Source organism: Rattus norvegicus, chromosome 12 (genome assembly GCF_036323735.1).
Source record: "Rattus norvegicus strain BN/NHsdMcwi chromosome 12, GRCr8, whole genome shotgun sequence".
In the NCBI taxonomy this organism is placed as follows: Eukaryota; Metazoa; Chordata; class Mammalia; order Rodentia; family Muridae; genus Rattus; species Rattus norvegicus.
In genome coordinates, this window is record NC_086030.1 from 9,375,727 (window position 1) to 9,388,659 (window position 12,933).

The 12,933-nt window shown below is 36.3% G+C and overlaps 3 pseudogenes across 1 annotated transcript in view; 2 read left to right on the top strand and 1 right to left on the bottom strand.

Annotated features, from left to right (window-relative positions):
- The window catches only part of Tgap1-ps1 (GTPase activating protein testicular GAP1, pseudogene 1), a 34,496-nt pseudogene extending 24,331 nt beyond the window's left edge, over nucleotides 1–10,165 (bottom strand). The window contains 5 exon segments of the transcript NR_131943.2: nucleotides 2,425–2,488; nucleotides 4,087–4,164; nucleotides 8,438–8,519; nucleotides 9,078–9,119; nucleotides 10,070–10,165. The product of NR_131943.2 is annotated as a GTPase activating protein testicular GAP1, pseudogene 1 (transcript).
- On the top strand, nucleotides 10,225–10,416 carry Txnl4a-ps1 (thioredoxin-like 4A, pseudogene 1; annotated as a pseudogene).
- Naa11-ps1 (N(alpha)-acetyltransferase 11, NatA catalytic subunit, pseudogene 1) lies at nucleotides 10,327–11,380 on the top strand (annotated as a pseudogene).

Here is a 12,933-nt window from a genome sequence, read left to right on the forward strand (position 1 = left end):
AAAATCTACATGAAATGGATGATTTTCTAGACAGATACCACATACCAAAGTTAAATCAAGATCAGATAAACTAATCAGTCCCATAACCCCTAAGAAACTAGAAGAATTCATTAAAAACAACCAGCAACAATAACAGTAACAAAAAGACTAGGGCATGATGTATAATTCAGTGCATAATTCTACCAGACTTTCAAATAAAAGCTAATACCAAAACTCCTTAAACTATTCTCAAAATAGAAACAGAACTACAGAACTTGCTGGTGAGATTGTAGAGAAATGGGAAAGCTCTTCCATTGCTGGTGGGATGGCAAACTTCTACCACCACTCTGGAAATCAATCTGGCTGTTCCTCAGTAAACAGGAAATAGTTGCACCTGAAGATGCTGATATACTGGTCCTGGGCATATACCCAAAAGATGCTCCACAGTACCACAAATATGCAAGCTCACTATGTTAATAGCAGCCTTATTTGTAATAAGAAGCAACCCTGATGTCCTTCAACCAAAGAATGGATACAGAAAATATGGTTTATTTACACAATGGAATACTATTCAGCTACTAAAAACAAAGGACATCGTGAAATTGGCAGGCAATTGCATGGATCTAGAAAATATTCTGAGTGAGCTAACCCAGACTCCAAAGGACATGAATGGTATATATTCATTAATCAGTGACACTACACAAAATATACAGAATATCCATGACACTAAAAGTTAAACCATAAGGAAAGCCTAAGTAAGGATGCTTCAATCCCTCTTAGCAAAGGGAAATAAATAACTATGGGAGGCAGAGGGAAGGAGAGATATGTGTGAGAGTGGAATGAGAAGAGAACCGGTCAGGATCAGGTATGGGAGAGACATGAGAGAGGACAAGGTACCCAAGAGAATGAATGGAAATATACAGCACTCGGGGTTGGTGGGAACCTCTAGAATATCCCAGAGACATGGGATAGGTGTGCTCCCAAGAGTCAGGGTAGGAAATTTTGCCAAAACACAAAATCACGCAGATGTAAAATTTGAAGAGACCACCTTTTTAAATCAGACAGGACACCTGTGGATGGATAGGGACAGTAACACACCTACAAAACTTTCAACCTCAAATTGCTCCTGTCTAAAAGAAATGCAGGACAAAAATGGAATAGAGTCTGAAGACAGGCTCAACTTGGGATCCATCCCATTATTAGGCACCAATCCCAAATATTATTACTGATGCAATGTTGTACTTGCAGCCAGTAGCTTAGCATGGCTGTCCTCTGAGAGGCCCTGCAAGCAGCTGACTAAAACAGATATAGATATTACATCTAACCATTGGACTGAGGTCAACAACCCCTATGGAAAAGTTGGGAGACTTGAAAGAACTGAAAGGATTGGAAACATCATAGAAAGACCAGCAATATCAACCTGCACCCCTGGGAGCTATCAGAGACTGAGCCACCAACTAAAGAGCATACATGGGCTGTTCAGAGGCCACAGGCACCTACGTACGAGAATGTTTTCTTATCTGGCATTAGTGGGAGAGCGTGCTCTTAAGTCTGCAGAGACTTATGTCACTGGTATGAAGGTCAACTTTATCAGTTAGAGCTTCAAATTTTCAGTAGCTTTTAAAAGATCAGCTTTGCCAGAATACTTGGTGATCTCAAATTTTTAATTCTTATTCAAACTTTTCTGATAATTTTATTACTATTATTTATTTGGCAATAATCTAGTGAGAAAGAAAAGAAGGCAACAAACAGAATAGCTGTAATTAAGTCAGGTTGTCTCCAGAAATCAGAATATGATTTCATATTCAGTTGCAGAATTATTGGTCATAGGAGATGTGAACTGAATATTTTACATGGATTCGGAGAAAGGGCTATATTTCTAATATTTATTACAAAACAATCTATGTAATTTGGAATAAATAAAAAAGTGAAGATTTTACATTTTAGATTTAAACTTGTTTCTCTGTGTAAGTCTTTTGCTCACATATATACCTGATCTCCCTGTTAGACTTGGTGTCTGTGCAGGTCAGATGTGGGAATTAGATCCCCTGAAACCAGAGTTATAGACGGTTATGAGCTACCATGTGAGTGATGGAATCCCTTGAGATATATAGCTAGGAAGAGTTTCTGTAATGATCACCAAATGACTTTTTTAAATTGTTTTCTCCAGAAACAATATGTCTAGAGTTTTGTTTTGTTTGCCTTATCAGGAAAATTGTTTCTGAAACAGAAAGCACAGAAAAATTCCTGTCATTCTAAGGCTGTTGTTTATGAGGTATTAAATTGTATCTGAATGTTATATTAGTAATTAATTATGATTTAAATGAATGAAATTATATTTAAGTCATTCTGCTTTAGTGTTTATTCAAGTTTAAGACTAAATAATGAAAATAGTGAGGATTCACCAAACTCAGCTAGTCCCTCCTTAGATTTCCCTGTTATTACCTTGGAGTACTCTTGGAGCTTTCCCAGGGCCAGGACAGAACCACAGTTGGTAATCTTCAATGTTCTGGGAGGCAAAAAGAACCAACCATCACAAATAAACTGACATCAGAGTCTTGAAGAGTCTTGCAATTTCCTTTACTTACCATTTCTAGCTCTCTAGCAGGGAAATTATTTAAACCAGTATTAATGATATTTCCTCTGACCACAGGTTTGAGTAAACGGGACTGATTTCAGGAGAAAATCTTTGGGTACTTGCCTTTCCTCTTGGAGGGAGCCTTGATCTACTGATCCACAATAAAATAAGAAGTTGCATTCAGCCATTACCACTAACCAAGACAAATAGTATTATGAAATTTCTTACATCTGTGCAGACTGTGTGTGGTATATTGAATTTCGACTTAACATGAGCACAGAACCTAGTGTCCACAGAGGCATATACTCATGGTGGCTATGATGAGTTTAGCAAAGTTAACGTTCAAATGATATGATAACTTCGACAACAGTGAACACAAGAGTCAAAAACAGAGAGTCTTTGAGGGTGCCTAGAAGTGAAAACAGACTTTGGCTTTCATTGAGAGATGTCCAGTCTGTGGAGATGAAGGACATGTGTCTATCCTGGAAAATAGGCCTCATGCTGAAAAGAAGTTCTAGAACATAACTACTGCACACAGTGTTATGGATCCATTTGAAATAATCATCTAAATAGAACATTCTGTTGAAATATTGAGCACCCTCTAGGAGTGGCTCTAACTGGAATTATTATTAATTTTATTTTCTTGTAGACTCCTATTTAAAACCAATGACATTGTCACATAGAGTTTTTAAGTGTTAAAATAGCAGACAAAAAGCACTCAAGCAGACACACCACCAAATACCCATTTACACCCCAACATACATGGAGAGGTGATAATGAAACAGAAAGAGAAAGAGAGTGAGAGAGAGAGGGAGGCTTAGGTAGAGGGGCATAAAGTCAGAGAGGCAGACTGACATGTGGATTCTCACTGTACAAACTCACAGAAAGTGATAGACAGGGATGCATAAACACAGAGAAACACACACACACAGTTACAAAGAGATACACATGCACATTTAAAAATAGAAAGACAATATATACACAGATATGTATGCAGAAAAGACATAGAAATGTAGACTCATTCATTAAAGATTTATTAAAAGTTAAAAATAAATACACTAGAACATGTACACTTACACATCCACACAAGAGAAATAAAAACAAGAAGAAATGGGAAAGACTACAGAATTACATACCAAATAGGCAGTATAGTCTAATTTAAAAAAGAAAAAGAAAGAAAGAAAAATATTCCCTCTAACATTGGCATCCTTTAAATTAGGTGTGAGCATATGACAAATTAATCACAATTTATTATAGTGGATATGTATTATCTAGTGAAACTACACATACAGCTCAAACCATTGGGCTATGAGTTTCATTTCACATAAAACTAGACACAAATTCAAGAAAAAATGTCACTCAAAGGACTATTATGTCTTCAATAACTTCTGACTAAAAAAGAGGCATTTGTAAAATATGATTTGTAAATGTATCATGATCAAATTTCATCTGTATTTACACATTTCCACATATGTGAATCTCAAAAGCAAAATTCAATTTTAACTCAAAATAGATTGAAAGTAACTTACATGCTTTCTTATCATTGGTAGTAACTTGCTGATTATGTCATTTACCACATCAAAGTTTGTTGCTGTTACATACAGAGGCTATAGAATGCAGAGAGAAAAATGCTATAAAATAACCTGAAAGCTCATGAATACAAAATTAATATGATCTACTCATTTACAATTTATAATCTGTAACAACTCCTCTAATGTATAACTTATTTTCTTCCCATAGGCTAAGTCTGGAAGACACTCAGTCTACCATATTTATTTTAGAATTTAGTTCTTGGGTACTGAAAAATCAAACATAACTGTAACAGGTTGTGTATGATAAAGGGTGACTGAGAAGCCATGGGTGCTAGAGCTCAGCATCCTGATTTCTCTTTCATTGTGGCAGAACGTAGTCAGGGAGGACACTTAAAAAGAGAGCAGAGACGTTTGCTTCCTCTCCAACTGGACTTCCATTATTACAGCCTTACTCCCATGTGCTTCATATGCACAGTTCTAGGAAAATGAGGTTGGGAAGCAGCACAATTATTTTTATAAAAATTAAAATTAGTGAGCACTCTTATCATATCAGGGTTTGTAAATACTTAGATGGCATACAGATATAGAGTGTTGAATTCTTTTATGGTGATAGATCTAGGGATCCAAAATGAATATTTTAGAAACAAGACGCCATTTCTTAACACTCCCAGGAAAAAACAAGGTACTTGTTTAGCTCTCTACTGCCTCTCACATTTAGAATCTGCTCCAGAGACCTAGGAAGACAGCAGCAAGAATATAGCATGAAATCAAAGCATAGTAATCGGACAAGAAACCACTGATGTACTGGAAATCTAATAAATAACCAGACAGTGAGTAGATAAGTATATTTTTATGAAGTTAGTATCTTTATTATCAATTATCTTTGATGAGGATTGTAAGTATCTAAGAAACAGTCCCTTAAATAAGAAACACAGCACATGTGCTCTCTCCCTATCCATAACAACCTTGAACCCAAACCTAAGAAAACCACTTCACAAGCCATCTCTTTTACAGAGGTTTCATTCATTATTTTTTAATTTTTACTTTTTATTAATCAACTGCTATGCATAATGTATTACTTTGAAAATAATATGAGTAAGTGTCTGTGTGTGCATGTGCGTGTGGCTGTGTGTGTGTATGTGTGTGTCTGTGTTTGTGCATATGTTTGAGTGCTTCTGATGATTCATCCAAGACCCCAATGTCACATGTCAGCGTAGTAGAATTTTATCAGAAGGACAACTTATACTAACTGACTTTGTATCTTTTTATGCAGAGGCTAACAATTATGCAAAAGCATCTTAGAATATGAAAAAAAAACAGCTCTGATCTTGTGGTTGGAATGTAACAAGAAAGGAACAAATTTAAGGTTTTGTTCAGAATGTAAAATTAATCGCCTATGGGTGAAAATATAGATCAGGGCTCAGAAATCATACATCTCAGAAGGAAATAATCACCTGCAAGTTTCCTTCTTACACCAATATGGCACATTGAAATATGTACATATATTCATAAACCACATACTCATAGGAACACACACACACACACACACAGAGACAGACACACACAAACACGTAAGCATAGAACATTTAAAGAAAAGTAAAGCTTCTGATATTTTGATGAATATCTGAAAACATTGGTATAATTTTAAGACTTTATTTCACATTATTGAAAAATATTTTGTTTTCAGAGCATTAGAAACATATTAATGTCTAATTAATGATTGCAAAGATGTGTACATCTCTTTCTGATGGTGATTTTCTTTGTAAAACAGATTTCAAGACAAAGAGACTTTTTAAATAAAATATTTCTACAAATAACATTTTTAAAGCATGAAAGTTAAAATAGAACTGGTAGTTTTATTATATGTACTAAAATATTTCTTGACTCATGATGAACCACAGAAATGTAAACAATTCTTAAGAGAGAAGATCAACCTTAGAATAGTTCTCATGCTCCTTCTATGAGGAATAAAATGTTTTAATTGTTCAAAGACAAATAAAACATTTAATGTAAATATATTTGCCTATATCTTCAGATAGAAATAATAACTGTAAATATTGAAATTACATATTAATAGACTAAATGTGAAACAGTGAGGTGATACTATCACTAGCAAGGTATGAATTTTAAAACAGATTACTAAAATCATGGAGGCATGTAGTAAAATGCTGTCCCCCAGCCATGGCATAAGCATTGACTCATGAGGACAGTGCAGTTGTTTTCTATACAATGCTAAGACCAAAAGTCGATATTTTATACATTGGTAATTATTAAAGTCAAGAAAGGGAAAGAACATGAATATAGGGAAAGGTTTGGGGATATCTTGTGATTGTGCAGGTGATTTGGCATTTCTATACTTACATGAAATTATCGAGTAAAGATAATTCTAAAATCATCTGCATCTACCTATTTTAAAATATAAGCAGTGTCTGAGGGATCTACATTCAATCTTAAGAGTAAAGAAAAAACAAAAATTAGGTGGAAAATCCTAATATAAAAATAGGATTAAAACATTTTCCTAATTTATCCATAGAAAAACTTTACAGGTTTATCTTAAGTGTAATGAAATACATTGATGATTCAAAGAATTTTCAAACTATTAAAGAAAAGGCTAAAGTAGAAACAAAAATATCAAAGAAAACTAATAAGAAATTGATATATATAATATACATATGAAGAATTATTTCTGAATACTGACTAGAGAATATGGAGAAAGAAAATAAGGGAAGATATTTAAGAAAGGTAGAAGAATGTTTTGATGATCTGATAATATCTCTTCAAAGACAAAAAGGAAATAAACATATAACATGAATAAAAGTTAAAAATTATCTATTACCAATCTTCTGAACTACACGAAAGGTTTTTAATAATTGTGGTAGGATAAAATATTAAAGCACTAGAGTCGTGGGAGAGAATTAGTAAAAATGTTCATGTTAAAGCAAATGGATCTAAGTCACAAAAGTGTACAACGCTGAGCATTTGCCACAGCTGAAGTCAAACAGCAGAGGCAAGAGACCATTTCCCTGTGGGACGTTCTGCTCTTCTGCTCTTCTCTGTCCTGAGGACACATATGGTTCAGCCAAGCTAATGAGTGTTCCCTGATTTATGTCACTGACTCAAAATCTATTTTATACTATATTTAAATACTGTTTTGTGTAACGTGGACCTGGTATGAGTAAGAAATTGCTTGGTGATCTAAAATATCTTCATTATAGTCCCCTTTGTAAGTCTAGTGCAGTGTCCACAGTGACATGTTAGAACACTAACTCTAGGTCCATTTTGTACCCATTAGCATTTATGAAAGGCAGAGAGGTTGTGATCCCTGAGTCACAGTCTATTCTGCTTTACAGCAGGAAATGTCTTCAATGCTCTACATGTTACATAGTAGTTACATTTTTGATCTGCGCTAAACCCAATACAGGAAAGTGGACAATAATATGAGCCTGAGAAAAATAGACAATTATTCAATAGATATTTATGTTTATCTCAATGATAGAACTACTGTATAGTATTGTGAGGTTGTGAGTTTTATCCTAAACACCATACACAAAGATGAACACACACACACACACACACACACACACACACACACCTCTGTTAAATTTATAAAGGTAATTTCTGAACAGAAGTCACGTGCAAAGATACCCTCATGACTAGATTATGACTAGATTATTTACATAAACATGAGGATGAAAGCCATGACTTTGTAGCTGGTATTCAGAGGAAGGTATAAGGATGCATAGTAAGAGACTTAGAGAAAGAGCACAGAATGGAGATAAAGAGCTAATATATCATTGAACACTTAGGAATGGAGAGAAAATGTTATGCTTTATGATAATATTATATAATAAAAATTGTTTACTAGTCATAAATATTGTAAAATGAATAAGGAATAGTGGAAACAACACACAAGTCTATATATAAGCCATAAGGACTCAGGAAGGGGCAGTTTAATTGTAGTAATAATACTTCACTTGGAAATATATGCTGTTGGAAATATTTGGTTCAATTTTCAGTGATATAACAAACAGTATTTCTTCTCTTTTGGATCTCTAGTACGTGAATCAGTCTTGTTTCATGTTGCTCTCTACACATCACATATGAGAGTCCTATGTCTGCATTGACTACAGATATAATGTAATATAATTTAATGTAAAATAATTTAATTAGTTCCACACAATACTGTCTAAATTCTCTCCCTCGGTCTCTCTGTCCCTCTGTCCCTCTCTCCCTCTGTCCCGCTCTCCCCATCCATGCTCTTCTTATGTCTCCATCTTCCATTACTTTACAAACTGTCTCTCTCCTAGTCATGAACATGGAATATTATTTTGGTTTTGTATTCACATACAGTGTCACAGCCTGCAATGTCCTCAGTGAATATCTGCATGGGAAGTCCCATTTTGTTGTGTTTCTTGGCTTCACGAATGGATCTGTGAAATGCAACAAAAATATACAATACAGCAAGATTAATTAGGAGCATATTTCAAGCTAATCGCTGTTAATATTTTTTCAGGATCATCTTAGCTTTCAATATAAGGAAATAAGTTCAGCAATATTCACCATTCGACTGGTGAATACTCAAAAATGTTTCAGAAACAGATATAGTCAGGTAATAACACATTGACCTAAGTAGTATAGCCAGTCCTCAAAATGATGTGCCTGAAACAAACAGAAGGATAGAAATTTGCTTGACCTCAAAGGAGGAAGCAGCAGATGGTTGGAATGTGCATGCCAGAGTGATATCTTAGTGGAATTTAAAATAAGACTTGAGAGTACTGTTTACTCTAATACAAAGAGGAAATAATAAATGCAGAACTTCCACCAAATTAAATAAAATAAGGAATGGACAGGAGAATGCAAAGCATTTTCCATTGACCATCTAATTAACTGATTTCGAGACAGAATATCAAATATATATATAATATATATACATATATATATCATTCCTATATCACCAAGGAATTAAAATATTAACAAAAGTAAAATACCTTTGTAGAAAGAAATACCACCAAATGGTCTGTTCCATGGAACTGTGAAATTGAAAAAAATTAGAGTCATGATAAATGGTAAAATTATTAAGGTTATTATGCATAAAAATAACTTACGTCTGTGGTCATCAATTATGGTATAGGTATATTTGTCAGTCTCTACATGATTCCACCTCTAAATGACCTAATTTTTGTACTGTCGTGCTGCTATGTGACACTTTACCATCCCTAAATATAATATTTGATAAGAGAGAAACCCTAAGCATTAAAGAACAAACTTTTGAGATTTTACTAGAGGAATAGAAAACATTCAGAGAACAAAAGGTGATCTTCTCTTTTGTCAGAGTCTATGACAAATGCTTTTCCAGGTAAAGAGCAAAGTCACAGAGCCTAGAATGCTCATAAAACTATGTTTGTGTTATTTGAGTCAACTGTGTGATGACACTAAGAATTTGGATAGAAGAATGAAGAGCTCAAATTTGGAGTATGCATGAACTTTTCACGTGGAAAACAACTTGAATTTTGGTGTATGTTTGATTAGAGCAGAAGGCACATGCTACAGAATCTCTGTGATTCCATCAACTACACTCAATATAATATCAATATGCCATGAGCACACCTTCTCATGAAAGATTAGAATGCAAATTTGAAATTTTCCTGAACTCAGAAAATTATACCTGACTCTGATGGTCTTGTGACACCAGTCCTTTTTAATTGACTATAAAAACCAGTGATATTCTGCTACAGAGACATTCAAATACTTGAGTATTGCATGAGTAACTTTTCATCACTCAATTAAAATACTAATGTTTAAGAAAACGTGGGAGTATATAAAGTATTTTTCAAATTTAATTATACTACACAATATTACTGGGAAGCGATAGATCTGTGTACTTTTAAGACACAGATAAAATCAGATCATTTTGGGAAGAAGAATGTCTAGGATAAATAAGATCTTGTCCTGTCCATATTCTTCTAAGAAGACAATGCACCTCTGTCCTGCCCCATGGACCTCGTGGAGTCTTGAACATCGCAGATCAAAACATAAAGCGCGCTGTGCTGGGTGGAGGGCCTGTTGGTCCGGCCCTGTGGGCTCACACGAGGTTAGAGGTAGCTCGCGAGGTCCTGCTGCGCAAGCGCGTTCAAGATGTTGTCCATGCTTCCGCATCTACACAATGGCTGGCAGGTAGACCAGGCAATCCATTCAGAGGAGGACTGCGTGGTTGTCATTCACTTCGGACACGACTAGGACCCCACTTGCATGAAGATAGATGAAGTTCTGTACAGCATCGACGAAACGAAATGGAAGATAGTGAGAGATCTTCCTCATCTTGTATGAGTTCCGTTTGGATAACCCAGGTGTCTTAAAGCAAATGGTGCTGGTGTCGCTTGCGCTCTGTGGCATCCTCTCTGATTCTCCCGAGTCTGATAGACTTTTCTGCCACCAATATGAACAAGTGCTGGGCTCGACCATATGACCTGATAAACATACAACACTGCAACCTGCTCTGCCTGCCCGAGAACTACCAGATGAAGTACTACTATCATGGCCTCTCGTGGCCCAGCTCTCCTACATTGCTGAGGATGAGGTTGGGAAGATTGTGGGTTATGTTCTGGCCAAAGTGGAAGAGGATCCTGATAATGTCCCTCATGGACACATCACCCCACTGGCTGTGAAGCGCTGCCACCTACGCTTTGGCCTGGCCAAGAAGCTAATGGACCAGGCCTCCCAGGCCATGATAGAGAATTTCAGTGCAAAGTATGTCTCCCTGCATGCCAGGAAGAGCAACCGAGCAGCCTTGCACCTCTGTTCCAACACCCTGAACTTGCAGGTTAGTGAGGTGGAGCCCAAGTACTATGCAGATGGCGAAGATGCGTATGCTCTGAAGCGAGATCTCTCACAGATGGCAGATGAGCTGAGAAGGCAACTGGTGCTGAAGAAAGGCAGATATGTGGTTTTCGGTTCCAAGGAGAATCAGGGTAGCACACTTCCTGGTTCCGAAGAGGCCTATCAGCAGGAGAACCTGGCTGGAGGTGACAGTGGCAGTAATGGCAAAGATAGCACTGGTGTCCAAGACAGCTTGCAGGCCTTGGGGTCCGCCTCTTAGGACCTGCTTGAGCAAAACAGGTCCTTGTATTTTAGTCATATTGTTCTTGGGAACCTTGTTCTGCAGTCCTGTGACGCAAATGGCTCTCCTTTTGATGCTTAGCAACCTTCTGCATAACCTGTGTGATCATGGAGGCACACCTGGACACAGAACCTGTTGTGCGGAGTCAAGGAGGCCTGAGGACTGCCAGGCAGCGCCTTTCTTGGCTTCTTCATGCTGCCATCAGATTCTGTTCAGTGCTGTACTGGTTCTGTATATCCTGCAGGTTTCCAAACCCTAGAATGCTAAACAGGAAGTGGGGACAACTTGAGAATACCCCAGCATCCTGCCTTTGCCAGTGTTTATCTGGGTTTCCCTTGGAGTAGAACCGTCAAGCTAGTCCTCATGCCCTCTCCCTTGTGGGGAGTTATCCGCTCTTGCTTTCTGGGGAACTGCCTGGCCTTGCCCTCCCTCCTTTTGAAGAAGAATGCTCTCTTTCCTGGTGGGAGACGATGATAGGTTCTGGACTAATACGGGAGCAGAATTTGTAGATCTTAAGGAAAGGACAAGCAGAAATTAAACTGCAATCTCTAACCTGAACAAATAAAAATATAAGGAGAAGAAAAAAACCCAAACAAACAACAAAACAAAAAACAAAAACAAAACAAAAAACCATAAAGCACCTACCTACATGTGGAAATGGATATAATGAAGAGTATAGAAAAATCTAGGCTCATCATAGAAGGGGGAAAGTTGAGTTGGCATCCTGTACATAATCAGACTAAGATTGATTCTATTTTTGCAAACATTTTGGGATGATGAAAGCATTTGGTGAAAGGAGTTACTAGATACACACTCTTCAATGGTCACCAATAGCCATAGCCTGATTATTGTTTTCTAATTGGAGAATATTAGAATGAGTATACTCATTCACTGGGAAGTGAATTACACTCCATTAATTTGACCCACAATTTCTGAAGTTATCATCTTGTGCTCACAGGTTTGAACTCTAGGTCTTACCGAAAGGTGGCAACAACATGTCCCATCGGCCAGTATAGGTAAATGGACTTGGAAGCAGCAGTGTTGTCTGACCTGAATGCGTCCACTTCATCACCAATCCACAGGTAAGCCAATGGAATGACATGTTTTATCTTAAATTTCTTATTTCTATAAAGAGAATCAAATATCTGTTAGTTTAATTTGCATTGTAGTTGGTGTTGTGGTAAAACCAAGTTCTTCCTGCCCCAGAGCAAAAAACGACACATCCATTGCTAAATCTAAGCACAGCGGCATTTACAGAAAGCCACCTGTATCAATATTTCTTACCTGGATTTAGTTAAGGAGTAACTATATTGCTTTGTTTTTTTCCCATAATACACAAAGGAAATTATTTCAAGATTTTTTTTAATTAATTACATGAAAAAATCTTTCCAGAATAAGAACAAAAATATTGTTTGACTTAATTAATTTATTTATTTGACTAAATTAATTTTCTGTTGTCTATCTCCCTGTACTGAAATAGTCAATAACCTCATTCCAGTAGCTCCTGTAGAAAACCCGCAAAGTACATATCACACAAGTAACCAAAAAGGCGATCCTTTTTTCCAATAATTTAGCCAAATAGTTAGAATAATGTCTTCCTATCAAGCATTCTGATATTATTAGAAGTGTTTTTAAGAAACAATAATCTTTGAAGCATAAATTTTCTCCTTTTGTCATTCTTTTTCTGAGTAATTTGCTCTCCGAGAATTATACATTAAAATACAATG